The sequence below is a fragment of the Macaca mulatta genome, chromosome 15, assembly GCF_049350105.2.
Source record: "Macaca mulatta isolate MMU2019108-1 chromosome 15, T2T-MMU8v2.0, whole genome shotgun sequence".
Classification (NCBI taxonomy): domain Eukaryota; kingdom Metazoa; phylum Chordata; class Mammalia; order Primates; family Cercopithecidae; genus Macaca; species Macaca mulatta.
In genome coordinates, this window is record NC_133420.1 from 69,564,564 (window position 1) to 69,592,341 (window position 27,778).

The 27,778-nt window shown below is 34.8% G+C and overlaps 1 long non-coding RNA gene across 1 annotated transcript in view; it reads left to right on the plus strand.

The window, feature by feature from the left end:
• The first annotated feature begins 12,408 nt into the window (after window positions 1-12,408).
• Window positions 12,409-27,778, plus strand: part of LOC144334858 (uncharacterized) — a 43,462-nt gene continuing 28,092 nt past the window's right edge. Inside the window, exon 1 of the long non-coding RNA XR_013405113.1 lies at window positions 12,409-12,545. This is a non-coding gene — a long non-coding RNA (uncharacterized LOC144334858). The remainder of the gene's footprint in view (window positions 12,546-27,778) is intronic.

Consider the following 27,778-nt stretch of genomic DNA (forward strand, 5'->3'; position numbering starts at 1 on the left):
AATCCCAGCACTTTGGGAGGCCAAGACGGGCGGATCACGAGGTCAGGAGATAGAGACCATCCTGGCTAACACGGTGAAACCCCGTCTCTACTAAAAAATACAAAAAACTAGCCGGGCGAGGTGGCGGGCGCCTGTAGTCCCAGCTACTCGGGAGGCTGAGGCAGGAGCATGGCGTAAACCCGGGAGGCGGAGCTTGCAGTGAGCTGAGATCCGGCCACTGCACTCCAGCCTGGGCGACAGAGCAAGACTTCGTCTCAAAAAAAAAAAAAAAAAAAAAAAATCAACCAACCGTGCAAAGACATGCAATATCATTCAGATCCTTTTTCTTTTATCATGCAGATTAGTTCTCCTTGAAATGGGATAACTGGTATATAAGTAATCCAAGGACACTTATTTTTCCCTCGCTGAATTTTCTATAATGTTGACATTTAATTTCTCTAAAAGGAGTTACATCAACAGAAAGATTATATCCAGGGGAAAAAGAAAAAGACAACCAAATTTGCTTCTGGGTGAGGGTGGTTGGAGCAAATTTCTATGATCCAAGACAAACAGATGCTCTTGAAAAGTCCCTCTCTGGAAAGAAATATGTTCTCTTTTTTTGGCTATATCGTTCTTTAAATTAGATGAACTGGTGTCTGACTAATCCTGATAGCAGAAATCAAGTAGCAAACTTCCATCAGATACAAGCCTGCTCTATGTATGTTTTGTTTCTCTATTTGTTTAGGCAGATCGGCTCTCATGTGACTGTCCTTCTATCATCTCTATTTCCTTTTGAGAAATCACCACCTATTGTATGAAGTTTTGATGGAAGGACAAATCAAATTGCCTATCTTCCAACACAGAAATTATAGAAAATAGATTTTGGTTTTCTCGATCTCGGAAGCCAGAGTAAAACCTGATCAAGTTCAGTCAATTAGATGCTTTGTTTTAAAATTGAATTTTGATTTGGGGGAAGAAGATAAATCTGGACATCATTCACAGCAAGCTGACATTCAGACAAGATCACTCTTTCTATAAAACTATTGTTTTATTCATTCTTCTTTAAACATCTAATAATCCACTGATATGAAAAAGCTTATCGGCTCAATATTTCAAGTCTTATCCATTGTATAAACCTCTGATCTTTCTAATAATTTTGAATTTTGCCAAAATGGCCAGGTTCTGCTATTTTCAAGCTAACACCTCTTATATAATCTATATTTCCAATTACACAAATTTTCTGTGACATTATACAATACCTAAAAAGTTCATTCCAACAACTAACCATCAGCAGATTATGACCATAAAGAAAAAGGCTTGACCTGCTGACTTTCCTTTTGGTCTGCATGATATTTTGACTTTAGGAAATTATTTCTTCCTATGCTTAAGAGTTTGGATCATTTGTTTTTAGCCATCAAATGGGGGAACTTTGTGTAGTGAAGCTGAACCGCTTATGTTGATCTCTGGTAAATTCCAGAAAATGTGTTCCATGGGTGAAGGAATTTTGTTTGCTCTGATCCTTCCTGTATTCTGAGCAGGTGGATAAAGCACATCCAGCACATTTTACTCACCAAATAATTTTTTCAGTAAACGAATATTTATGTGAGATAATAATTAAATGTTCACAATACATAACCGGAACACATTTTTCTCAATTTTAAACCAAATTATGTTATGTCTGCACTGGCATGTCTAATGATTAAATTTCTGCTTTTGAAAACATATGACAAATTTCCCTAAAGGCCAGTGACAAATCATCTAACTTTTGATAACTATATCTCATTTATTTGTACAAAAATATTTTTGCAATGAAATTGAACTTTATTGTCCAATACAACTATTTGAGTAATTGTAAAAATATAAAATAACTTAAATAATATTAAATAATTCCTTTAAATAAACTCATAAGTTTTAACCACAGCACTTATGAAATGGCTAAATTTACTTCTGAATGGTCTATTATAGCAAAAAAGATCCATATAAAATGGGAAAACTGGCCAATGTTCTCTAAGTACAACATAATTTATTTAAATGGCAGCTTGAGGGAAAAGTTTATAAAAATTTTACATATTCTTCTGTCAAGAAATCAGAACTACTGTATTTTCAATAGTTAATCTTATTAGTGGTTCTTTATCCTTAAGATGCAGATCTAGAATCTGGTCCTCAATTTATTTTGAACCTCAATATAACTGTGACTGGGTCTGCCTTCAGTTTCTTTCCAGATTAGCAGAGGTTATTATGTCCACATTAGCTGTATTCTGATTTTTAAGAAAATATTTTCAAATTTTATTTTAGATTCAAGGGGTACAGGTGCAGGGTTGTTACATGGGTATATTACATGATGCTGAAGTTTGGAGTATGATTGATCCCATCACCCAGGCAGTGAGCACGGTACCCAACAGTTTTTTCAACACTTGCCTCTATTCCTCCCATCACTCCAGTAGTCCCCAGTGTCTATGGTTGCCATCTTTATATCTGCAGGTACCCAATGCTTAGTTTCCCCTTATAAGTAAAAACCTGCAGTAATTTTTTTTAACTGTTCCTGCATTAATTCACTTAGGATAAGGGCCTCCGGCTGCATCTATATTGCTGCAAAACATGATTTCATTTTTTCATGGGTGCATAATATCCCATGGTGTATATGTACCAGGTTTTCTTTATTCAATCCACTTACCATATTTTCTTTATTCAATCCACTTTTTATGAGCTCCCGGGTTGATTCTATGTCTTTGCTATTGTGAATAAAGCTATGATGAATATGAGTTTAGCTGTATTCTGGAAGAAATTGCTTTTATTTTTCCAGAGATCTTTCTCACTAGGTTGTTCAAACATTGGAGGCCAGAATCACTCTAACCTGGCTAGAATCTTGAAGAATGAAAGTGCATAAAGATAAAACAATAACAAAAACAAAAAGTGTATATATATATATATATAAATTAATAAATAAGACTTTTAAAAAGTTGGAAAACTAACATACATAATTTTCCCAACCTAACAAACATTCCTCTTACTCTCTGGTCCTTTACCTTGCCTTATTTTTTCACTAAGGTGTAAATATTTACCTGCTGGTTTATCTGTTTACTATCTGACCCACAAAAATACAGAATCTATGAGAATGGACAATGTTTAAGTTACTTATTTATCTATCCATTATGCCTAGAATATAGCCTGGAAAGTAGTGGTTGCTCAAAAAATACTCTAAGGAAAATATGGATTAAGTGATTTGAGTTTAAATTATTTTAGAAACACAACATCTTTCCCTGTACCATGAAAATGTAAAATTCAATCCATATCTTTATAAGAGGCCCTGAGATAAGCCATCAGTGACGACTATAAAGACCGATCAGCAAACAACATTCTACATAAGGGAAATTATGAAGGCATGTTTTCCTATTGATTATTGCAAAAGCTTTCTCATTTATATTATTATCCTAGAAAATTTTTTCATGTGTTTTAAAATTTTAGAAAAGTCTCTGGCTTAAGATCTGGTTTGCAAATTTAATATAATTTATCTAAATTATTACCATAAAGTAAAAACCCACTATCTCCATGTCCTTTAAATCCTCTCTTAAAATGTGTGTCAATATTTTTTTGAAATACCTCAGTAATTGTTTCCAAGATTTAAGATAGACTGAAAATATAATCTATATTTTTAAAACTATACTCCTACATTTACTTTTATTCTCATTTAATTTTTTTCAATATAACATTTTAGTTTTGGTGACATAACTAGAAACAAATGGTTTATTACTAATTAATTTTAAAAATTGGCAAGACTAATGTAAGAATTTTCAAAAACTGAATTTTTCCAAAGTTATTCTTTTATGTATAGCGGACGGGTTTTAGTTTGACATTTAGCTACTTTGACATTCAAAAACTAAAAAGCTACTAAAAAAACCAGTGTGGGCAACTACAGAATTTTTGAAAAACAAACACTAATCTTAATTCATGTGAAACTAATCTATAGCCTATGCTCTCATCACTTCAAATTTTATTTTAATAAGTTAATTATACTTTAGGCATAGTTAATATAAAACCTATGGACCCATCAAATAAAAATTATTATCTTATTACAAAATGGTGATAGTCTAAGGAAGTAACTGTTTTTAGATAATAATAATACAGAAAATATAAATACAATAAAATGTAAAAAAAATGATGAAAATAACAAGTATCCTAAATGGAATAGTTCAGTTTATCGGAAAAGCTGAGGATTCAGGCCCTACTCAAATTAGATATTCCTCAGTAATTATTTTGTACTTCACTTATAGTAAAATAAGCTACTTCCACTTTATTTTTCCCCAAATTAAAATAATGCTCATTCATGTACTATGACACAGGAAGCTATGATTTTGTTCAGATTTAATGCTTATTTGGACCCTTGGACAAACCTAGATTGTATTCTTTTTTTTTTTTTTTTTTTTTAATTTATTTATTATTATTATACTTTAAGTTGTAGGGTACATGTGCATAACGTGCAGGTTTGTTACATATGTATACTTGTGCCTTGTTGGTGTGCTGCACCCATCAACTCGTCATTTACATCAGGTATAACTCCCAAAGCAATCCCTCCCCCCTCCCCCCTCCCCCCTCCCCCGTCCCCATGATAGGCCCCGGTGTCTTAAGAAAATGTCCAGGCTTGCCTCTGGCCCAGAGCTCCAAGATGAGACTACAAATCAAAGGCTTAAATTATCCTAACAAAATCTTCATCTTGTTCCCTTGACATCTGATGTCCAGAATAATTTTCCTTCAATCAGCAACTCAGATAATCTCCAAAATTTTACAGGAGTGTTCAAGGTTGAAAATTTTACAGGCATGTCCATTAGATAGGCTTTAACAAAATGTACTTTGTTTTTCCTTAGAGAATTGCCTTCATTGAATGATATTTTATTATGATTCCCTTAGATTTTTATCGGGAATCACCTAGGTGTTTGGTACTTGAAAATTCATTTTCAAATTAAAATCTAGTAACATGTTCCTCCACCAAATAACAGTCATGTTTATATTTAGAAGTCATGCCAGTTTAGAATCTCTCTCCTTACCTTCCTTTTTCTTGGAACCTATCAAACTCAGAGTTGATTATAATTTCAAATTTTAATGAACATATTAATCTGGGCTTTTGCCTTGTTTATTTTTAACTTAATCTCTATTTTAAAAATTTCTAAATCTACATTTAGAGTCATATTGTACAATATGTTGCCATATGCCACCTCAATGTTTAAAGTAGTTATAAAATCAATAACAAATTGAAATATAACCCATTAATTTTGTGCTTTTAAAATGTTTTTACTGAAATGCCTGTAAAAGCTAAGTGAATGCATGTTCTGACCATTTAAAGGTGTAGTTTGAAGTTTCTGCTGTTGGTAAAGAATATTTTTGAACACTGTGTCTTATTTTAGAAAATACAGGCAGATTGCATTTCATTCCATGCCATATCAGGTGTCTTTTATTATTAGCATAAAATTAATGTTTCAGTTGTTTTATCTTCTCAAAGTGGATGAGTCAACGTGCATAATCATTCTTTTATTTTTTAGAGTCTTCAACATTTTTTATTTCACAATTCTATTTTCTGAGAATAATGACAGCTTAGATTCTTTATTTCTAATCCTTATTCCTTTGTCTTCTTTTATTTGCCATTTTGCATTGTGCTGAATACCCAGCACAACTCAGCACAAAATCTCAACATTTTACTATAAAATATGATGCCTCTGATAATTCTTTGTTATATCAAGAAACTTTTCTTCCATATGTACTTTGCCAAGAGTTGTGGTTTTTATTATGAATGCTTTCTGAATGTATCAAGTGCTGTTACTAAATTTATCAATATAATCATTCAATTTTTCTTACTTTTTGTGTTAACGTGATGAATTAGATTTTCTGTTTTGCAAATCATAAACCACTCTGGTATGCTTGAAATGTATTCCACTTTTATGTGATGTATTTACCCTTTTAAGATTGTTGAATTCTCTTTGCTAATATTGTATTTACAGTTTTTGTGTGTTTGTTCAGGAAGGAGACTAATCTGCAAGTTAGTTCATGTCCTTGTCAGGTCTTGATGTCAAAGTTACACTGGTCTCTCCCTTTCCATTCTCTGCAAGAGTTTATATAATATTGGTGTGTTGTGGGGTTTTTCTTTTTAATATATACTTTAAGTTCTAGGGTACATGTGCACAATGTGCAGGTTTGTTACATATGTATACTTGTGCCATGTTGGTGTGCTGCACCCATCAACTCGTCAGCACCCATCAACTCGTCATTTACATCAGGTATAACTCCCAATGCAATCCCTCCCCCCTCCCCCCTCCCCATAATAGGTCCCGGTGTGTGATGTTCCCCTTCCCAAGCCCAAGTGATCTCATTGTTCAATTCCCACCTATGAATGAGAACATGCAGTGTTTGGTTTTCTGTTCTTGTGATAGTTTGCTGAGAATGATGGTTTCCAGCTGCATCCATGTCCCTACAAAGGACCCGAACTCATCCTTTTTTATGGCTGCATAGTATTCCATGGTGTATATGTGCCACATTTTCTTGATCCAGTCTGTCACTGATGGACATTTGGGTTGATTCCACATCTTTGCTATTGTGAATAGTGCCGCAATAAACATACGTGTGCATATGTCTTTCTAGCAGCATGATTTATAATCCTTTGGGTATATAACCAGTAATGGGATGGCTGGGTCATATGGTATTTCTAGTTCTAGATCCTGGAGGAATCGCCATACTGTTTTCCACAATGGTTGAACTAGTTTACAATCCAATCAACAGTGTAAAAATGTTCCTATTTCTCCACATCCTCTGCATAGTCATTCTTTTAGTATTAAATACTCTTAGCATGTCTTCAGGAAACTATGATCAGAACATAGTCTGAAACTAACAACTGTCTTAGACATTCAGTAAAGAAGGCAGGGAGAAAAAAAATATATTGTTGAAAATGACTAGAGCCAAAATATACTTCAGGTCTGCTGATTTTGTTAATTCTTTGCAAGTGATACTGTGACAGGTAAAACTAAATTCAATTATACATAGTGTATATTTTACTAATATTATTGCATTAAAAATAGGGGAAATTGTCTAGAGTTACACTGCATTACAGCCAATATTATGTGAATGGAAACAGCAAGATAACAGTACTTTCAACCTGTATAGTAATTTGTTTGTCATAACACTAAACTGCCTTTGATTTCTACTGGAAAAGCAATTCAAATAGATTTCCTTTGCATCATAAATATCATTATTGTGGATGGGTCATCCATAGCAAGTCATATAACACTAATTAGTCCCGCCATTATACCACTGGAAAAAATACTAAGCAATACCACTTACTGCCCAAAGAAATTTGATTCATCAAGCATCTACTATGTCCTCTGTTGACATATAAAGAAAGTGCCCTAATTCTTTTAAATTTCAATACTGTGTGTCATAATCTGAAGGGTAGGAGTGAACAGGTATACAATGTTGAAACAAATTAACATCAGTTCAAAAATTAATCTATTGAATTTCTACTTGTGGCAGTATGACAGATGAGACATTCTGAACAGCCCATGCAGTGAAAAACAGCTAAATGTTGAATAAACTAAAACTTTTTATCTCATTGTGGATGTATTTTCTCAATCATTACTTTGCCCTATTCTCTATCATAGTCATCTTGGAATCAAATTGTACATGTATTAAACGTGATACTAACACACAAGTCACTGAGAATCTTCAGATTTCCTTATTCTTGCTGTAGGGTGTGCTCCATTCTATTAGAAATGTCTTTATTTTGGGGTTTCGTTTGAATGCACTGGGTGCTCAGCGAGGGCTCTCCACTACCACTGGGCTAGAACTTGAGTATTTCCCCATAAGGCGTAATTTCTGGTGTCACCAGTTAGTTCACAGCCCAGAAGCAGATGATATATATTACATGTCATGAAGTTTTTGCCTACACTTGAGTAAAACAGCCTTCACTCTAGTAACCTTTATAAATTTCCATGCAAATTCTATATACCATCATGCACTCTTATCTCTGGAACCTTTTCATTTTCGTGAGAAGGAACTCTTAATTTCTGCCTCTGAAGCTCAGCTATGGTTCTCCTTAACTCATATTATACAAGCATTCCCATAAAGAAGTGTAAGGTAATTTGCATGGGGCTTAACTTCTGTGTTTTCCTTTTTGCAATAATTATAGTCCTATTCTATCCATTGCTCATTGCCTGAAAACAGTTTCTGCATATATTTTGGTTAGTATTATAGTTTTTTTCCTGGGAAAGCAAGTTAGTACCAGTTACTGTGCCATGGATGGAACTAGAAGGCTTCTGACTGTTAATTTTTTTATCTAAAATTATGTATTGGCATAATTTTCATTATATAAAATTCGAACATTTTGTATATCTTTGCTAAGTGAAACTCACTTGGCATCATCAGAATTCTCCAACAAATAACTACAGTCTGTACCATCTTAGAAGTATGTTTTTTGATTAAACTAACTAAACATTATTTCTCATTACTGCTGTTTTCCAAACTTTGTCAAAATTGTATTTTTAATCTAGCTGCATATAAAAAATAGAGCTTAAAGGACAAGAATCATAATTTTACCATTTAAAGTTGCGGACCTAATGGTATTTCTCTAAATTTAGCTCATTACAAACAAAATAAAATTTATCCTACTAAAAACAAAATGGGCATATTTTTTGCTGTTCTGTTTCAGTCATAGTCCATCGAGAAGTATTGACTGCCCCAGGCATTGAATTAAGTTAATAGTTGGAAAGGTGATTTAGTTTTCTTCATTAAGACTATGAAATCAAATTGGATCTAAATGTTTCCTCACTTAAAAATGATCAATCTAAAATTGTCTTATAAAGATCACCTTAAAGAACCTCTAGATCCCTTATGTTGAATTATTACGATTGATCTTATTGTGTGACTAATTCTCTCACTTGAAATAAATCTATATAAGTTAAAAATATAGACACTTTGCTACATTTAAAACACAGGGTTTTAAATGAATACTTTTCATGACCAAACAAAACCATTCAGATGCTGGTTTGTCACTTTATAGCTAATACTAATTAGATATTTACTGGTTTATTTTATTTTTTTGAGACAGAGTCTTGCTCTATCACCCTGGCTGGAGTGCAATGGCACAGTCTCGGTTCACTACTACCTCTGCCTCCTGGGTTCAAGTGATCCTCCTGTCACTGCCTCCCGAGGAGCTGTGGCTACAGGCACGTGCCACCACACCTGGCTAATTTTTGTATTTTTAGTAGAGATGGGGTTTCACCATCTTGGCCAGGCTGGTCTTGAACTCCTGACCTCATGATCTGCCCGTCTTGGCCTCCCAAAGTGCTGGGATTATGGGTATGAGCCACCTCACCTGGCTGACTGTTTTTAAAATTGACAGCATTGTATGTTTTGGTCATTTATGATGTAATGTTTTGAAAGACATACATTATCAAATGCTTAAATCTAGCTAAATAACAAATGCATTATCTCATACAATTATCACTTTTGTTTTAAAAGCACATAACATCTATGCTTTTTATATTTTTCACGAATACAATCTATAATCATTAACTATAGTTACCTTGCTGTATAATAGATCTCTTGAAATTATTCCTAACTGTAATTATGTATCCTTTGACCAACATCTTTCATTTATCTTCCTCCACCTAACCATGCAAGCCTCTAGTAACCTCCGTTCCTCTGTTTTTTTTTTTTTTTTTTTTTTTTTGAGGCGGAGTCTGGCACTCTTGCCCATACTGGAGTGCTGTGGCCCGATCTCGGCTCACTGCAAGCTCCGCCTCCTGGGTTCACGCCATTCTCCTGCCTCAGCCTCCCGAGTAGCTGGGACTACAGGCGCCCGCCACCTCGCCCGGCTAGTTTTTTTGTATTTTTTAGTAGAGACGGGGTTTCACCGTGTTAGCCAGGATGGTCTCGATCTCCTGACCTCGTGATCCGCCCGTCTCGGCCTCCCAAAGTGCTGGGATTACAGGCTTGAGCCACCGCGCCCGGCCTCCTCTGTTTTTATGTGATCAACTTTTTAGATTACACATATCACTGAGATAATACAATATTTGTCTTTCTATGCTTGGCTTATTTCACTTAACATAATGTCCTTCAGGTTGATCCAAATTGCTGCAAATAGCAGGACTTAATTAATTTTTATAGCTGAAAAAGTTTCGATTGTGTATATATCCCATATTTTCTTTATTGATTCCTCCATTGATGGACACTGAGGTTGATTTCACACATTGACTAGTGTGAATAATGCTTCAATAAACATTAGAGTGCAGATATCTCTTTGATATATCAATTCCTTTCCTTTGGCTATATATCCCGTAGTGAGATTGCTGAATCATATGGTCATTCTATTTTTAATTTTTTTGAGGAAGCTCCATGCTGTTTTCAATAATGGGGGTACTAATTTACATTCCCAAAACAGTGTACAAGGATTCTATTTTTCCCATATCCATGACAATACTTGCTATCTTTTGTCTTTTAATAATGGCCATTCTAACTTGAATGAGGTGATACCTAACTGGGGTCTCAGTTTGTATTTCCTTATTAGTGATGTTTAGCTTTTTGTTTACCTGTTTGCCATTTGTATGTCTTCTTTTGAGAATGGTCTATTCAGGTCTTGAGCCAATTTTTAAAATCAGGTTATTTGTTATTTTTGGTATGTTGTAGTTTTATGATCACTTGCCATAATTTTTAAATTTCCCTTTTGATTTCTTCATTCACAAATGGGTTGTTTAGGAGCATGTTTGTTTTCCATGTAATGTAATGTTTCCGAGTTCCTCTTGTTATTGATTTCCTATTTTATATCATTGTGGTCAGAAGAGATACATGATATGATTTCAATCGTCTTAAATTTGCTGAGACTTAATTTGAGTCCTAACATATAATCTATCCTGCACAACGGTCCATGTGGAATTGAGAAGAATTTGTACTTGGTAGCTGCTGGATTGCCTGTAAGGCCCATTTTGTCTAGAGTACCAGTGAATTATATTCCCTCAGATGTTTCTGTGTTTCTTGGTAGTCTTTACCTTTAATCTTGAATAACTTTCTTCAGCATTTATTGTAAGATATGACTAGTGATGATTAACTCCCTTGGCTTTTGATTATCCAGGAAAGTCTTTATCTCTCCTTCATTTCTGAAGGGCAGCTTGCTGGGCATAGTATTCCTGACTAGCTGTTTTTTTTTTGTTTTTTTTTTTGTTTTTTTTTCCAGCATTTTGAATATACTATCTCACTCTTTCCTGGCCAATAAGGTTTCTGCTGAGAAGTCTGCTGTTAGGCATATTTGCTTCCTTTCTCTTACTGTTTTCAGGATTCTTTGTCTTCAATCTTTGACATTTTGATTATTACACATTAAGGGGAAATTTTTATTTGGATTGAATCTGCTTGAAAACCTTTGACCTTCTTGTACCTGGAATTTACATCTTTGGCCGGGTTTGAAAGGTTTTTGTTTTTTCTTTAAATAACCTTCCTATGCTTTGATATCTTCTTCCTCTTGATCATCAATAACCCATACATTTGCCCTTGTTAGTGTTATTACATAAATGCCATAAGCTTTCTTTATTCCTTTTTATTTTTTCTTCTCTGAATGTATATTTTCAATTAACCTGTCTTCAAGTTCACAAATTATTTTCTCTGCTTGATCAATTGTGCTGTTGATGCTTTCCATTCATTTTTTTATTTTGTTCATGAATTCTTTAGCTTTAAAATTTGTTATTTTTTAAAAAAATATTTTAATCTCTGTAAAATTTCTTTGATAAATTTATTAATTTTTTATTTTGTTCATGTTTGCATAGTTTCCATAAAACAGTTCTTTTGAATTTTTTTTCAGGTGGTGCCTACATCACCATCTCTTTAGGATCAGTCACTGTCACATTATTTTGTCCATTTGTGATGTCTTATTTCCCTACTTGATCTTAATCCTTGTGGCTGTGTATCAAAGTCTGTGCATTGATATCGGTATCTAATCAAGTTTTCACAGCCTGGCTTTCTTTGGGAGGCTCCTTTAGCAGCAGTGCTCTCCATAGATTCAAGGCAAGTGAAGTTAGGTGACTGCGAGGTCTTTAAGTTGTTGAAGCACTAGGGAGTCCCCTAAGCCTAGGACCTCTGTAGCAGGAATACTGTAACTGCTGAGGCTGACATAGTGCTGGGTCTCATTTAAAGTCCATGATCTCTGAGACCATCATAGCATTGGAGTATACCTAAGGCCATGACCACTGTGGCCTGCCTGCCACTGAGGTTTGTTCAGTGTTCAAGGCCACTGTAGTCAGCCAGTGATGATGTGGATTAGATCTTGATTCTCTCTTGACATGGCCACAGGTTCCTATCTGGCACTGGCACTTGTCCAGAGGCTCTGCCCACTGGTGCTGGCCTGGGGATCTGCCCAGCACTCGGTTTTACAGCAGTGGGGCCTCTACTGATTCCAAGGCAAAGTCCTGGTTTATTTTATTTCCTTCTCCACAATCAGCTGGTGTCTATCTGTGCTGTGCTGCCTGGGGTTGAGGCAAGGGTGACATGGATAATGTAGAACTTCTTCAATGAATCTTCACTCATTATTATGTTTAAACCAGGTACTGTGAACTCACATCTTGTTTCCTTAGCTCTTGTGAAGGTTTTCTCATGCATGGATAGTTGTTCAAATTGATGATTCTGTCAGTGGATGATTTTGGAGAGTCTCACTCTGCCACTTTACTCCAGGTCTCTCTGAACTGACTTTTTATAGATACGTATTTCTTGTCTTAAAAACTAAACTATTATTCAAATTCAGGTATGATGCTGGTTACTGGAAACAGATGTCATCTAATTTGATTCATGGTAGTTTGTGAAAACAAAAATAATCTAAATCTAATTCTATCTGTTAAGGTACAACCAGAGAAACAGAGCCAGTAGAAGACATTTGTTTACAGAGTTATTGCAAGGCATTAATGTGTGCAATTGTGGGAGCTGGCTAAGAAGGTCTGAAGTCCATGGGGCAGGTTGCCAGGAAGAGCAGGTCAAATCTTTCATGTGCAGGTTGAATCTGTATTTCACGGGCAGAATTTCTTCTTTTTAAGGGAAGCCTCAGTTCTGTTCTTAAAGCTTCTCAGCTCTTTGATTCAAGAACACCCAGATTATCTATCTGAGATGATTTTACCTACTTAAAGTCAGCAGATTATGGACTTAAACTATATCTATAAAATGTCTTTACAGCAAGACATAGAATAGTGTTTGATTTAATAACTAAAGACTGTTGCCTAGATTATGCCTGAGTGTTCCAGCCTGCTTTTTATGAAGGGCTGCCTTATAAATTTGGTTACTATTTTGGTAAGAGTTTGAATACATATTTGTAAAAGATATTGGTCTGTAGTTTTCATTTATTGTGATGTCTTTGTCTGGTTTTGGTTTCAGATTAACAATGACCTAATTGAGTTGAGAAATAGTATTTTCTCTTTTACTTATTGAAAGAGTTTGTCAAGAGTTGGTAAAATGACTTTTTATAATTTCTGGGAGAATATAGTAATGAAGGCTCCTGGGTTGGGCTTTTTCTTTATGAATAGATTTATTATTATTGTTACTAATATTAATTAACTTGTTGTATGTCCTATTTAATTTTTTATTTCTGTTGAGTCAGTTTTAGTAATCAGTATCTTTCTTTAAAAATTGTCAATTTCATCTATGTTATATAATTGGCATACAATTGTTTATAGTATTCCTTCCTGATATTTTATTTCTGCATGATGAATAGAAAAACCTCTTTTATTTCTGTTTCTATTCACTTTTTTTCTTGAACAGTCTAACTAAAAGTTTGTCCATTTGTTCATCTTCTCAAAAAATAAGATTTTGGACCCATTGATTTTGTGTATTATTTTTCTATTCTCTCATGAATCTTAGCTCTAATTGTTATTACTTCCTTTAGCATGCTTGATTTAGGCTTACTCTGCTCTTTTGTTCAGTGTCTCAGAGTGGAAAGCTGGGTTATGGATTAGAAATTTCTCTTCTTGATATATCCATGTACAGCTATAAGTCCCCCAATAAGGACTGCTCTGTCTGTACCCCCATTAAATATTGTTATGCTTTTTCTTCATTTTCATTCATTTCAAAGTATTTTCTGATTTCTCTTTTGATTTCTTTGACCCAGTAGTTAAACATTTCTAAATATTTTTCAATATCCACATTTGTGAATTTCCTAATTTTTTGCTTGATTGATTTCTAAATTTATTCCATTGCAATCACAAAAGATATTTCACATTATTTCTCTCTTTTTACATTTATTAACATTTGCTTTATGGCCAGGATATGGTCTAAGCTATGGTCTATCATGGAGGTGTTCTATGTGCACTTGAGGAAAGTGTACCTTCTATTATTGTGATGTGTTTTGTAGATGTCTTCCAGGTCTAGTTGGCTTATAGTGCTAAATCATTTATTTCCTTTATTTTTTGTTTAATTGTTCTATCCATTACAGAAAGTGGTGCAGTGATGTATGCAACCATTTTTTCAGCTTGTCTTTTTCTACTTTCATCAGATTTTTTTCATGTAAATTGGTGCTCTGTTACTATTGATACATATATATTTATAACTATTGTATCTTCTTGATGAACTCACATTTTATCATTACATGTTTTTATCATTATAAAGTGTTTCTCTTAATATAAAATTATAGAATGATAAAATTGTATAATGATAAAATTATATATCATTTTATAATAATAAAAAATATGGGCCAGGCGTGGTGGCTCACAGCTGTAATCCCATCACTTTGAGAGGCCAAGGTGGGTGGATCACCTGAGAGGTCAGCAGTTCAAGACTAGCCTGGCCAACAAGGTGAAACCCCAGAAAATTAGCTGGGCATTGTGGCAGGCACTGTAATCCCAGTTCCTTAGGAGGCTGAGACAGGAGAATCACTTGAACCTGGAAGGCGGAGGTTTCAGTGAGCTGAAATGGTGCCATGGCACTCCAGCCTGGGCAACAAGACTGTCTCAAAAAAAAAAAACTCTGTCTCAAAAAAAAAAAAAAGTTATTAACTCAATAACATATTTTGTTTCATTATCTGCCTAGAATTATTATAGCCACTAATTCTGTGGTTGCTGCTTGTATAATATATCTTTAATCATCTTTTTATTTTCAATAAATTTATATTTTAAATCAAGGAGCTGTATATAGTATGCAGTCAGAATTTTAAATCCAGTCTTACAATAGCTGCCTTTTGATTACATTTTTTATTCATTTATGTTTAATGTGAGTATAAATAATGTTGGATTTGTGTCTTTTAATTTAATTTTGCTTATGTGTCTCATGTATTTTTTTCTTTATACTTTTTTTTTCTTTTTTTTTTTAAGACAGAGTCTTGCTCTGTTACCCAGGCTGGAGTGCAGTGGTATGATCTCGGCTCACTGAAACCTCCGTCCGCTTCCCAGATTCAAGCAATTCTTCTGCCTCAGCCTCCTGAGTAGCTGGGATTACAGGTGTGCACCACCACACCCATCTAATTTTTGCCTTTTTAGTAGAGATGGGATTTCACCATCTTAGCCAGGCTGATCTTCAACTCTTGACCTCATGATTCACCCACCTCAGCCTCCCAAAGTGCTGGGATTACAGGTGTGAGCCACCACACCTGGCCTATATTTTCTTTTCTCTAAAAATATTCTTAATTGGGTGAATATCATTATTGTTATTATTTGAGGTGGAGTTTCCCTCTTGTTGCCCAGGCTAGAGTGCAGTAGCATGATCTGATGGCTCACTGCAACCTCCACCTCCTGGGTTCAAGTGATTCTCCTGTATCAGCCTCCCTAGTAGCTGGGATTACAAGTGCCTGCCACCACACCCAGCTAATTTTTGGTATTTTTAGTAGAGATGGGGTTTTGCTATGTTGGCCAGGATGATTGCCTGACCCCAGGCAATCCACCCGCCTCAGCCTCCCAAAGTGCTAGTATGATAGGCATGAGCCACCGTGCCCAGGCAAATATTATTTTATGAGGCATTTTACTTTAATATATTTTACTTTATGTAAAGGTTTGAGGGTTTTTTTAGTTGTTCCAGAACGGGGTGTGTGTGTGTGTGTGTACACATATACATATATTTATTTATTTATAAGCGAGATTGGTCAATCTAGCTAAAAGTGTGTCCATTTGTTGATCTTCTCAAAGAATAAGCTTTTGGTTTTATATATATGCTTATGTATATGTTCCAAAATCACCTTCAAGTTTATACTAGCTTAATCTCAGCGATATATACAAATATTATTCCTATATATTTCTATTCATTTGTCTTCCGTTTATGGTATTATTGCTATATATATTTCTCTCTAAACATTTTCTCAGTCTGATACAGCTTTTCTCCCACTGACCTCTTTTGTTTGTGTTGCTAGTGGCAAATATTAGTAAAAGTTGCAGCTTGATATGTTATAAGCCTGACAATATATTATAGACATATAATTTTATGTAATTTCTTTTAAAATCAGTTAAAGAAGTATTTTCATTTATATTTTATTTTATAATTACATAATTAACATTACTGTTCCTCTTTATATTTTTGTGTGGAATTGAATTAGCATGTGGGGTCACTTTTCATCTAAACAGCTTCCTTTAATATTACTTATAAGGTGGGTATGCCCCTCCCTCCAAAAAAAAATCACTAGTTTTTGTTTATCTGAAAATGTCTTAGTTTTACCTTCATTTTTTAAATAAAGACTCGCCAGTTGACAATTTTTATTTTATCAGTTGAATAGATTAGTCCTCTGCCTTCTGACTTCCATTGTTTCTGTTGATAAGTTAGCTGTTGTTCTTACTGAGGTTTTCATGACAAGTGATTTATTTCTAGGTGCTTTCAAGAGTTCCTGCTTGTCTTTGACTCTTGGCATATTTACTATGCTGTGTGTCGGTGGATCCATTTGATATTTTTTCCTTTTTGGAGCTCATTAAGCTTTCTGGATACATACAATATCACTTTTCAATTAAATTTGGAAAGTCATGAGTAGTTATTTCTTAAAATTTTTTTTTTCTGCTTTTTTTCCTACTTTCTCCTAGTACTCCTATTACACATATATTGGTGCATTAATATTGTCAAAGATTTCTCTGAAACTCTATTTTTCTTCCTTTCTCTCTGTTTTTCAGATTGCATATCTATAGGTCTATATTCAAGTTTGTTAAATCTGTTTTCTATCAATTAAAATCTATCATAGCATCTCTCCTGTAAATTTCTCATTTTAGTTATTGTGATTTTTAACTACAAAATTTTCATTTATTTTTCCTTCTAATTTATATCTTACTAGTAATATTCTCTATTTTATGTAACATCAACACCATACCTTCCTTTGCTTCTCTCATGCTTTCTTTGAATTCTTTGAAAATATTCATAATAGTTACTTATAAGTATTTTTATTTTATTTTCCTCATAAAATTGTTATTTTACTTATGTATCTGTCAAATCTTACTTCTGTTCTCTTTCAAAAGCAGTGTATATGACCTGTGTTCTTTTTTCCCCAGTGCAGTGCTTGTGTTATACTTTATTTCTTGTCTTTTTTTTTATTTTGCTGAAAGTGGACATTTTATATTATATATTATAGCAATTGTTACTACTCCCTCTCCCTCCCTCTCTCCCTCCCTCTCCCCTCCCTCTCCCATCCCCTCCCCCTCCCTCTTCCTCTCCCTCTCCCCTCTCTTTTCCTCTCCCCCCTCCCCTCCCTCTCCCCTCCCCACCCTCTCTGCTCCACCCCCCTCCACCTCCACATCCCTTCCCTCTCCCCATCCCCTCCTCCTCCTCTCCTGCTGCTTCTTTTCATTTTTATTTTTATTTTTTGGCTCTCTCTTGCAAATTGGCCACCCTACAATTTATCCTGAATCTTCATTAGGCATAAAATGTGGAAATCTCTTAATTGCCTTTCGGCTCAACCTCCACTGTTCTAGGGAGCACCCTTAGGCTTGGACTTCTCCAGGTCCTATTGCAAAGAAATATGAAACTACTTATGTTATGTTTCCATTTCAGAAAATATCTCAGTGCATTGGCTGTAGACCTAGACATGGAAACAAGAACATACTTTTCTTTGAGTGATGCTGTCACTTTTGATGCTAAGAATTAAGGGAGCAGATGGAAAGTAGCCTGGGGTCTTCTTGGTTTGTCTCTCCTGGCAAGAAACCACTAACTTATAAGCCAGGGCAAGGGTACTTGGGAATCACTTATTTTCATGGTGCCATGTATAAAGTCTCCGTTTCATAAGTGAAATCTGGGCGAAAGGAAGAAGTCTCATGTCTCAACCACATTTACCCAGAACTTAGCCATGGCAATAAGTAGCAGAGGACAAGTTGAGAAATGCTGATGTATTGTTCCTCCGGGGAGGAAATTCTTTTGACTTGGAGCTGGCAGGAGATGAAACTGTATGTTCTTGGCTGCATTAGCCTGGAGGTTTTGTCTTAGACTGGAGAGGTAAAGGAAGAACACATTCTTGGTTTGAATACTACACATTTTCCCATTTGTTACCTAATTTTCACAAACTTTCTTGAATAATTTTAAAAAATTTGTTATCTTCCCATTAGAATAATCTCCAGAGCTTTGAAATTGTTGTATTTGTTAAAAAAGAAACACACTGTTTTTACCATTTCACTGGGGAGCTGGTCTGAAGGGCTCCTCATGCTATTATACTATGAATTTATCAAGTGTAAAGTTTTAAATTTTCATTTTTGAAACAATCTTAGCATTCAAAAGCTACATGCCTCACTTAAACAATATGAGTCAATTTTTCAAAGAAAACCTTGAAACTACATCTTCTTATTGAAAAAAGTTACAATTTTTGACCCAGGGCTTATTTTTCTGCCTGGAGACACATTTCTCCATTATCTATTTGGCTGTAGTTTCATTTACTTATTGACATTTATATTCCTATTAAGCTCTTTAGTAAGATAAATACTTGTATTAAAAGAAAATGAGAAAGTATGGGAGTGACTCTAATTAAATTTAGTGAGGTTTTTCTTTTTCCAATCACATAAACCACTTGAACTTGTACCATTTTTTGAATGAAATAGGAAATAAGTCACTCCATTTGCCCTCATTTATTCAAGAAATAATTCCATAATGAAAAAAGAGACATTAAAAATCTGATTCATTAGGTCAGGAATAAGTCAAGTCTATTTTCTAAACAGAGGTGTAAGAAGTCTGTATTATAGTCTGGCTGAAATGCCATAATTTTCTTGACCTCGTGATTTAGTAACTACCTATCTGAACAAATAGATTCTATATAACATTGCTTTGCATAATGCTCAGCATAATAGTATGTCAAACATAAGGTGACAAAACTATTCTTAGCCAAAGCCTTGCCATAACTAAATATGTTTCTTTACTATCAAGACCTCCAGAGACAATACTGATATTTAGGCAACAAAAATGAAAGCCTCTACCAAAATTATGCGTATCTCTATTATGTGAATTTTAGGATGAATATAATTAAAAGACTGTACTATAACTACCAAAACTGCAATGAAAGAATATACAGAAAAATAACAAAGAAAAGAAAAATTTTCTGCAAACAGTATTATCGTTACGTAAACCTGCTAATTTTACCCCAAATTCTTTTTGGTTTCATTCTATGGCAGAATCAGAATTTCTATATAGGAAATGTCCAGACTTGTCTTGTAACTGCATTAAAAAGGAAGTAGATGATTTTTACTTGAATTTTATTTTATGTGTGAGAGGTTTCATAAAGTTGATTTTATAAGCAATTAAAATGAGGTTAAGAAAATATTCATTGTGTATAAAATATTATTGTTTAGTACTTTATTTCTTTAGCATTTTCTTCACTGTTCTGCATACTGCTTTATTTCTAAATTAACCTTAATATTATTTTTCTAAATTGATTATAATTTTTAATCCTTTCTCATTATTTTCCCCATGTGACTATCCCTATTTTGTTTCTTGAACATACCCTGTATAGTCTAACATTTACAATTTATCACAGGCCATTTATTTTCATTTATCACATCCTTTCACTCAGTTTGGCTGGTAGAAATATGGTTCCAAGTTTCACCGTAAATGCTCCTTCTAGAAAAAAATGTATCAATATATTTCATTGTAATTTATTTCTCTCCTATCCTTGTACCCCAACTGGACTTCTAAGATAGCTTCATTGTGCTTTGCAATAAATTGATAGCCATTTACGTAGCTGTAAATGAGCACATATTTAGTAAAATGATTTGTATGTCTCTGTGTTAGTCAATTTCTGCATCACTATAAAGGAATAACTGTGATGCAGTAATTAATAAAGGTTTGATTGGCTTATGGTGCTGCAGGCTGTAACAGCATGGCTTCAACATCTGTTTCTGTTCAGGTCCTCAGAAATCTTACAGCCATGGCAGAAGGTAAAAGGAGAGCAGGCGATGTCACATGGTGAGAGAGGGAGCAAAAGAGAGAAGGGTGAGGTAGCAGACTCTTTTAAACAACCATGTCTCACATGAACTGAGAACTCAGTTATCACCAAGGGGATGGTGTTAAACCATTCATGAGGAATCTGCTCCAATAATCCAATCACCTCCCACCAGACCCCACTTCTAACACTGGAAACTATATTTTAACATGAGATTTGGACTAGATAAATATCCAAACAATATTATGCTATTCTTGACTCCCCAAATATCTTGCCTTTCTCACATTTCAATATACAACATTGCCTTTGCAATAGTTCCCAAAGATCTTAACTTGTTCCAGAATTAACTCAAAAGTCCCAGGTTTCAAGACCCAAGTCCAAATTCTCATCTGTAGGTAAGTTCCTTCCACTTCTAAGCCTGTGAGATCAAAAACAAGTTATTTACTGCCAAGATATGATAGTACAGGCATTTGGGTATGTATTCCCATTCCAAAAGAGAAAAAGCATGCAAAAGAAAGGGACAATTGCTTCCACATAAGTCTGAAATACCATAGGACAATGATTAAATACTAAAGCTCCAAAACAATTTCCTTTGACTCCATGTCACACATCCAGGGCACATTATTGCAAGAGGTGGGCTTCCACGGCCTCGAGCAACTTCACCTCTGTGACTTTGCAGGATGTTCTTCCTGTGGTTGCTCTCATGGGTTGTAATGTAGTGCCTGTGACTTTTCCATGCTGATGTTTTAAGTTGCTGAATGTTCTGCCATTCTTGGGTCTGGAGAGTGGCAGCACCCTTCTCACAGCTCCACTAAGTAGTACTCTGGTGGGGCCTCTGTGTTGGAGATCCAACTCTACATTTCCCCTCAGCATCACCTGAGTAGAATTTCTATATGGGGGCTTCACTCCTCTGCAGGCTTCTGTCTGGGCTACCAGGCTTTCCCATACACCATCTGGAATCTAGGTGGGAGCTACCAAGCCGCCTTTACTCTTGCATCCTGTGAACTTGCAGGTTTAACACTACATGGAAACTGTAAAGGCGTTTGGCAGCTTTTGTTTTTCACAGTGGCAGCCTGAGCTGTACCTGGGGTCTGTGAGCCCCAACTGCAGCCAGAGTGGTCAGGATGTGGGGAGCAGTGTCCCGAGTCTGTGCATGTCAGTAGTACCCTGTGCCTAGCCCCTAAAACTATTTTTCCTCCCAGGCCCTTGGACAGTGATGGGACGGGCTGCCTTGAATTATCTCCAAGGCCTTTTCCACACTGTTTTAGATATTAGCACTTGATTCCCTTCTAGTCATGCTAATCTCTCTAGTAAGTGTTTTCTTCACAGCCTGCTGGGATTCTTTCTCTGTTACAGGGCCAGGCTGAAAATTTTCTAAAGTTTTATGCTCTGCTTCCATTTTAAATGCAATTTCAAACTTTAAGCCATTTATTTTCTCTTGATCATGGGTTAGATGCAACCGTACCACTTCTTGAATATTTTGCTGCTTAGAATTTTCTTTCATAAGATATTCTAGGTTATCACTCTTAAGTTCAAACTTCCACAGAGCCCTAGAAAATGGACACAATGAAACTAAGCTCTTCACTAGGGCATAACACACTTGTCCTATACTCCAGTTCCCAATAAATTCAATTCTATCTGAGACCCCATCAGCCTGGCCTTCACTATCCATATCTCTATCAGCAATGTGGTCACAGCCATTTAACCAGTAATTAAGAAGTTCCAGGCTTTCATTTATCTTTCTATCCTCTTTTGATCTCTCCAAAATCTTCAGCCTCTACCTGTTACCCAGTTCCAAAACCACATCCACATCTTCATGTGTCTTTATCGTAACACCCCACTGCTGGTACCAACTTTCTGTGTAGTCTATTTTTGCATCACTGTAAGGAAATATCTGAGAAAGAGTAATTTGTAAAGAAATGTAATTGTCTCACAGTTCTGCAGGCTATGCAAACAAGGCTTCAGCATCTGCTTCTGGTGAGGGCCTCTGGAATCTTGGTGGAAAGTGAAGGGAAAGCAGGCAGTGCCACATGGGAAGATATGAAACAAGAGAGAAAAGAGGGAGGTCCCAAACTCTTTTGAACAATACGATTTCATGTGAAGTAACTAAATGAGAACTCAAATATTACCAAGGGGAAGGTACTAAAACATTCACAAGGGATCCTTCCACATGATACAGTCACCTCCCACCAGGCCCCAGTTCCAAAATTAGAAACCACATTTCAACATGAAATTTGGAAGGGACAAATATCCAAACCATATCAGTTTGTCTTCCTCATTGGGTTTAAGTTTCTTGAGACCAGGGCCTTGGTATCTTCTATGGTATTGTTCAAAGTTTTAAAGTAGTAAACACTGAATAAATATATGTATTGAATTCCTTTTCATTTTATTTACTTCAAAAAGAGAAGACTACAATGTATGCTCCCTTGAATACATTTGGTTGTATTGATAAATAGGCAGTGACTATGTGATGTTTTGAGGAATATTAAAGTAGACACCTGCATAAGTTTGCTAGGCTGCAATAAAAGAGTACCACAAAACGAGTGTTTTAGAAAACAAACTTATTCTCACAGTTTTGGAGGCTAGAAGTCTGAAATCAAGATGTTAGCAGGATTGGTTTCTTCTAGTTATGAGAGAAGGATCTATTTCAGATCCTTTCTCCTTGGCTTATAGATGGCTGTCTTTTCCCTGTGTCTTCAAATTATCTTCCATTTTCTCATTTGTCTATAAAATGTCCTCTTCTTATAAGGATACAGTCATATTGGGCTAGGGAACACCCTAATTACCTCATATTAACTTAATAATCTTTGTAAAGACCCTACCTCCAAATACAATCACATTCTCAGGTACCAGGAATTAGGACTTTGACATATGAATGGCAGAGGTGTAAAATTCAGACTATAATGGCACCAGTCCAAAAAGTCCGTTATGTGCACATTTATGAATGTAAATTTCTTAAACATTTTATGTTAGAATTCGAAATATGGTAAAAACCACTGGAAAACTTAATACATTGACACACACACACATATATATATATCTATATACACACACACACACCAATGTGTGATAATATATTGGCATATATATACACTTACATATATACACATATATCTACCTACATATATACATACATATATACATGTATATACACACACATATATATAAATAAAAACAATGTGTGACTAGTTAGAGATGCTACTGGATAGGATTTGATAATTTGTACAGGAAAAGGGACAAATTAGAAGAATAATAAAAAACACAAGCATTCTAAATCCTTTGAAGAAATGGAAAAGGGTGCCATGCAATATGCAAAATTGAGGATAAAGACATAGAAATGGGATGTTAGAGCACTAAATATAACTTAATGGCAAAATTTCCCTAAATGTACATGCTTATTACATATTCTAATTGTAATACAGCAAAAAGAAAATAGTTCAAAGCTATCTGAGACATTTTTAAATATCTAAACAGCAAATACTGTGATAGTCTCTCTCCTTGAAAATGCTCCATGCCAAATAATATCACTATTATTAATGTGATATAGCCTGTTTTCTCTTGAGAGATAAATTCAATTATGGCCGATCTCTAACAACATTCTTGGAAAATGTAAGACTCTGGCTACCTAATCTTAAGTATGTATAATTCCACCTGGATTACAAAATTTCTGACATTGCATTGGAGCAAACAGCATCCTTTGTTTAGAAACAGATTACTCTGTTGATACATTTTTCTTTGCCAGTCTTATTTCTGCTTCCTCCCTCCTAAGGCTCATGTTTAGCACTAATTTTTTGCTCATTAGCACCTCTGTCAAAGGGTAAATACAGGAAATAAAAGAAGATGAAACAGTCCAATTCAGTCCTCCTCAGGGACCCATAAAAAATTTAATGAGAGAAGATGTTGAATTTTATAGGATGGATAAAAGTGTTTATTTTTCAAAAATAATTTCTTTAAAAATTATAACAAGTAACTTATTTTTATAAATAAGATTGGATAAAAAAATTTATGAAAAATATGTTAACCCCCACTATGATACAAAAGCAATAGTATTAATTACAGTTTCTGAAGATACATAAAGTAGTAGTAGTAGTAGTAGTAATATTACTTCTAAATGTAAAACAGAATTAAAAATAGATTAATGTGCATTTCTTAATGTGTTGTAAATGGTACAAAGCTATTTTTTGCCTGTTATGTGTTTATGTCATTTACAGTTGCTATTTTCAACATTTTAAGAAGTCTTGGCCATGTCAAGGCCCAAAGAAGTATCCTCCCACAAATTAGGTCCACCATTACTAACGTGTGTTTGCTACAGATTTTTCTCTGGATAATCCCATTATTCTGCAGCTGATTACAATATACTGAATTTCTATGACATCAAGTAGTAATTTTCAAAACTAGGATTCTCTGAAAATATTATTGGCATTATCTGTTTCTCTGAAGATGGTAAAGTAACTTACAAAACATATTCACAGAGACTTCTAAGTGAATTTAACAGAAATCAAATTGTGTTGTGAAGTTCTTTTTTTTTTTTTTTTAAGTTCTAGGGTACATGTGCACAATGTGCAGGTTTGTTACATATGTATACGTGTGCAATGTTGGTGTGCTGCACCCATTAACTTGTCATTTATATTAGGTATATATCCTAATGCTATCCCTCCCCCTGCCTCCCCACAATAGGACCCGGTGTATGATGTTCACCTTCCTGTGTCCAAGTGATCTCATTGTTCAATTCTCATCTATGAGTAAGAACATGCAGTATTTGGTTTTCTGTTCTTGTGTTAGTTTGCTGAGAATGATGGTTTCCAGCTGCATCCATGTCCCTACAAAGGACACAAACTCATCCTTTTTTATGGCTGCATAGTATTCCATGGTGTATATGTGCCACATATTCTTAATCCAGTCTGTCACTGATGGACATTTGGGTTGATTCTAAGTCTTTGCTATTGTGAATAGTGCCACAATAAACATACGTGTGCATGTGTCTTTATAGCAGCATTACTTATAATCCTTTGGGTGTATCCCCAGTAGTGGGATGACTGGGTCAAATGGTATTTCTAGTTCTAGATCCTGGAGGAATCGCCACACAGTTTTCCACAATGGTTGAACTAGTTTACAGTCCCACCAACAGTGTAAAAGTGTTCCTATTTCTCCACATCCTCTCCAGCACCTGTTGTTTCCTGACTTTTTAATGATTGCCATTCTAACTGGTGTGAGATGGTATCTCATTGTGGTTTTGATTTGCATTTCTCTGATGGCGAGTGATGATGAGCATTTTTTCATGTGTCTGCTGGCTGTATGAATGTTTTCTTTTGAGAAGTGTCTGTTCATATCCTTTGCCCACTTTTTGATGGGGTTGTTTTTTTCTTGTAAATTTGATTGAGTTCTTTATAGGTTCTGGATATTAGCCCTTTGTCAGATGAGTAGATTGCAAAAATGTTCTCCCATTCTGTAGGTTGCGTGTTCACTCTGATGGTAGTTTCTTTTGCTGTGTAGAAGCTCTTTAGTTTAATTAGATCCCATTTGTCAATTTTGGCTTTTGTTGCCATTGCTTTTGGTGTTTTAGACATGAAGTTCTTGCCCATGCCTATGTCCTGAATGGTATTACCTAGAAGTTCTTTTAAAATAAAGAGTAAAGTTTAACACAAACTTTGGGGTTGAATTAAAGTGCTACTCAGTATATTTTGACAAGTATTTTGAAAGCTAAGGCATATTATATTTTTGAAAAAGCTATCAATTGATAAAGGCTACTTCAAGATATAACTTTTTGATACTACTGAGATGATGATACAGCTTTTAATGGTTTTCACTGTACTTGCAACTATGGGCAATGCTCCCTTCTGCTATCATCTACTGGTAAGAGGAATTCAGTTTGAATTAAAATAGTAATTGTGAACAGTTTTATAGTGCTATTATGTTCCAAGAATTGTTTGAAGGATCTTAAATGTATAAACTCATTAATCTTCCCAACAAAGACGGTGTTACTATTTTAAATATAAGAAAACGGAAGCAGAGAGAGCTAAATAACTTGCCTGATATTACTGTGAGAAACATAATGCTCCAAGGAATTTTCACTGTGACTTTTGCAAGACCATATTTCCAATATTCTCTCTTTATAATAATGATGATGAAAGACAGATAAAACAAAATTTGCCATCTCAACAATTTTTAAGTACATCACAGTAGTGTTGAGTACATTTATGTTGTTTTGCAACCAATCACCAGAACTCCTTTCATCTTGCGAAACTAAAACTCTAATCCCATTAAACAGTTCTCTTTGTTTTCCTTTCTACCAGCCCCTATCAATTACCATTCTACTTTTGTCCCCATGAATTTGACAATTTGTCATATCTTTCTATAAGTCTTTTTGTGACTAAATTCATTGAATATAATATTCTCAAGGTTCAACCATGTTGTAGCAAGTGTTAGAATTGAATTCATTTTTAAGTCTAATACTCCATTGTATGTCTATACCACATTTTATTTATCCTTTTACTTATAAATGGACACTTAGGTGGCTTCCACCTTTTGGCTATTATGAATAATGCTATGAGCATTAACAGGGGTGTACAAATATCTCTTCATTACTCTTCTTTCAATTCTTTAGGGTATATACCCAGAAGTAGAATTGCTGGATCATATGGCAAATCTACTTTTAATTTTTTGAAGAACTATCATACTGTTTTCCACAGATGCTGTACCATTTTACATTTCTACCAATTGTCTAATTTCTCACATTGTCACTAAAATATTTTATCTCTTTTTTATAGTGGCCATGTTAATGGGTATGAGGTGGTATCTCACTGTGCGTTCAACGTAGATTTCCCTAATGATTAGTAATGTCAGGCATCTTCTTACATGCTTCGTGCACATTTATCTTTTTTGGAATTAGAGTGTATGGCTTTTGTTGTTGCTGTGCTGTAGTTCTTTATATATTCTACATATTAACTTTGTATTGGGTATATGATTTACAAATATTTTCTTTCATTCCATAGTTTGCCTTTTTACCCTATTGACTAAACCCTTTGATGCAGTTTTTAATTTTTACATAGCCCAATTTATTTATTTTGTTGTTGTTGCCTTTGTCTCTCCACCAATGCATGCACATTATTTCAGTCACTAACTCTTCTGATTCCCTGTGATCAAATCTAAACTTTGCAAGCAATGGCTATTATATCATTAAAATTTTTTTTTCCTGAGAACTGTCCTTGACCAACTATTTCTAAAATGAGCTAAACTCTGATGACCATGTCCTGTTAAATCCTATTAAAAAAATGTCCACACTTCTCCAAGATGGAAGGCTCACTTAGACTTACAAATTGTGTGAGCATGGATTTGCACCCCAAGAGTCTGATTCCAGAATCAGTTCTCTTAACTACTGCATTCACTGTGGCCCCATTTATAACCAGCATTGAAAAGAAAATTACTGCTGGGTTACCTGCAAAACCTAATGTTTAAAACTACTTTGTAAAAAGGATA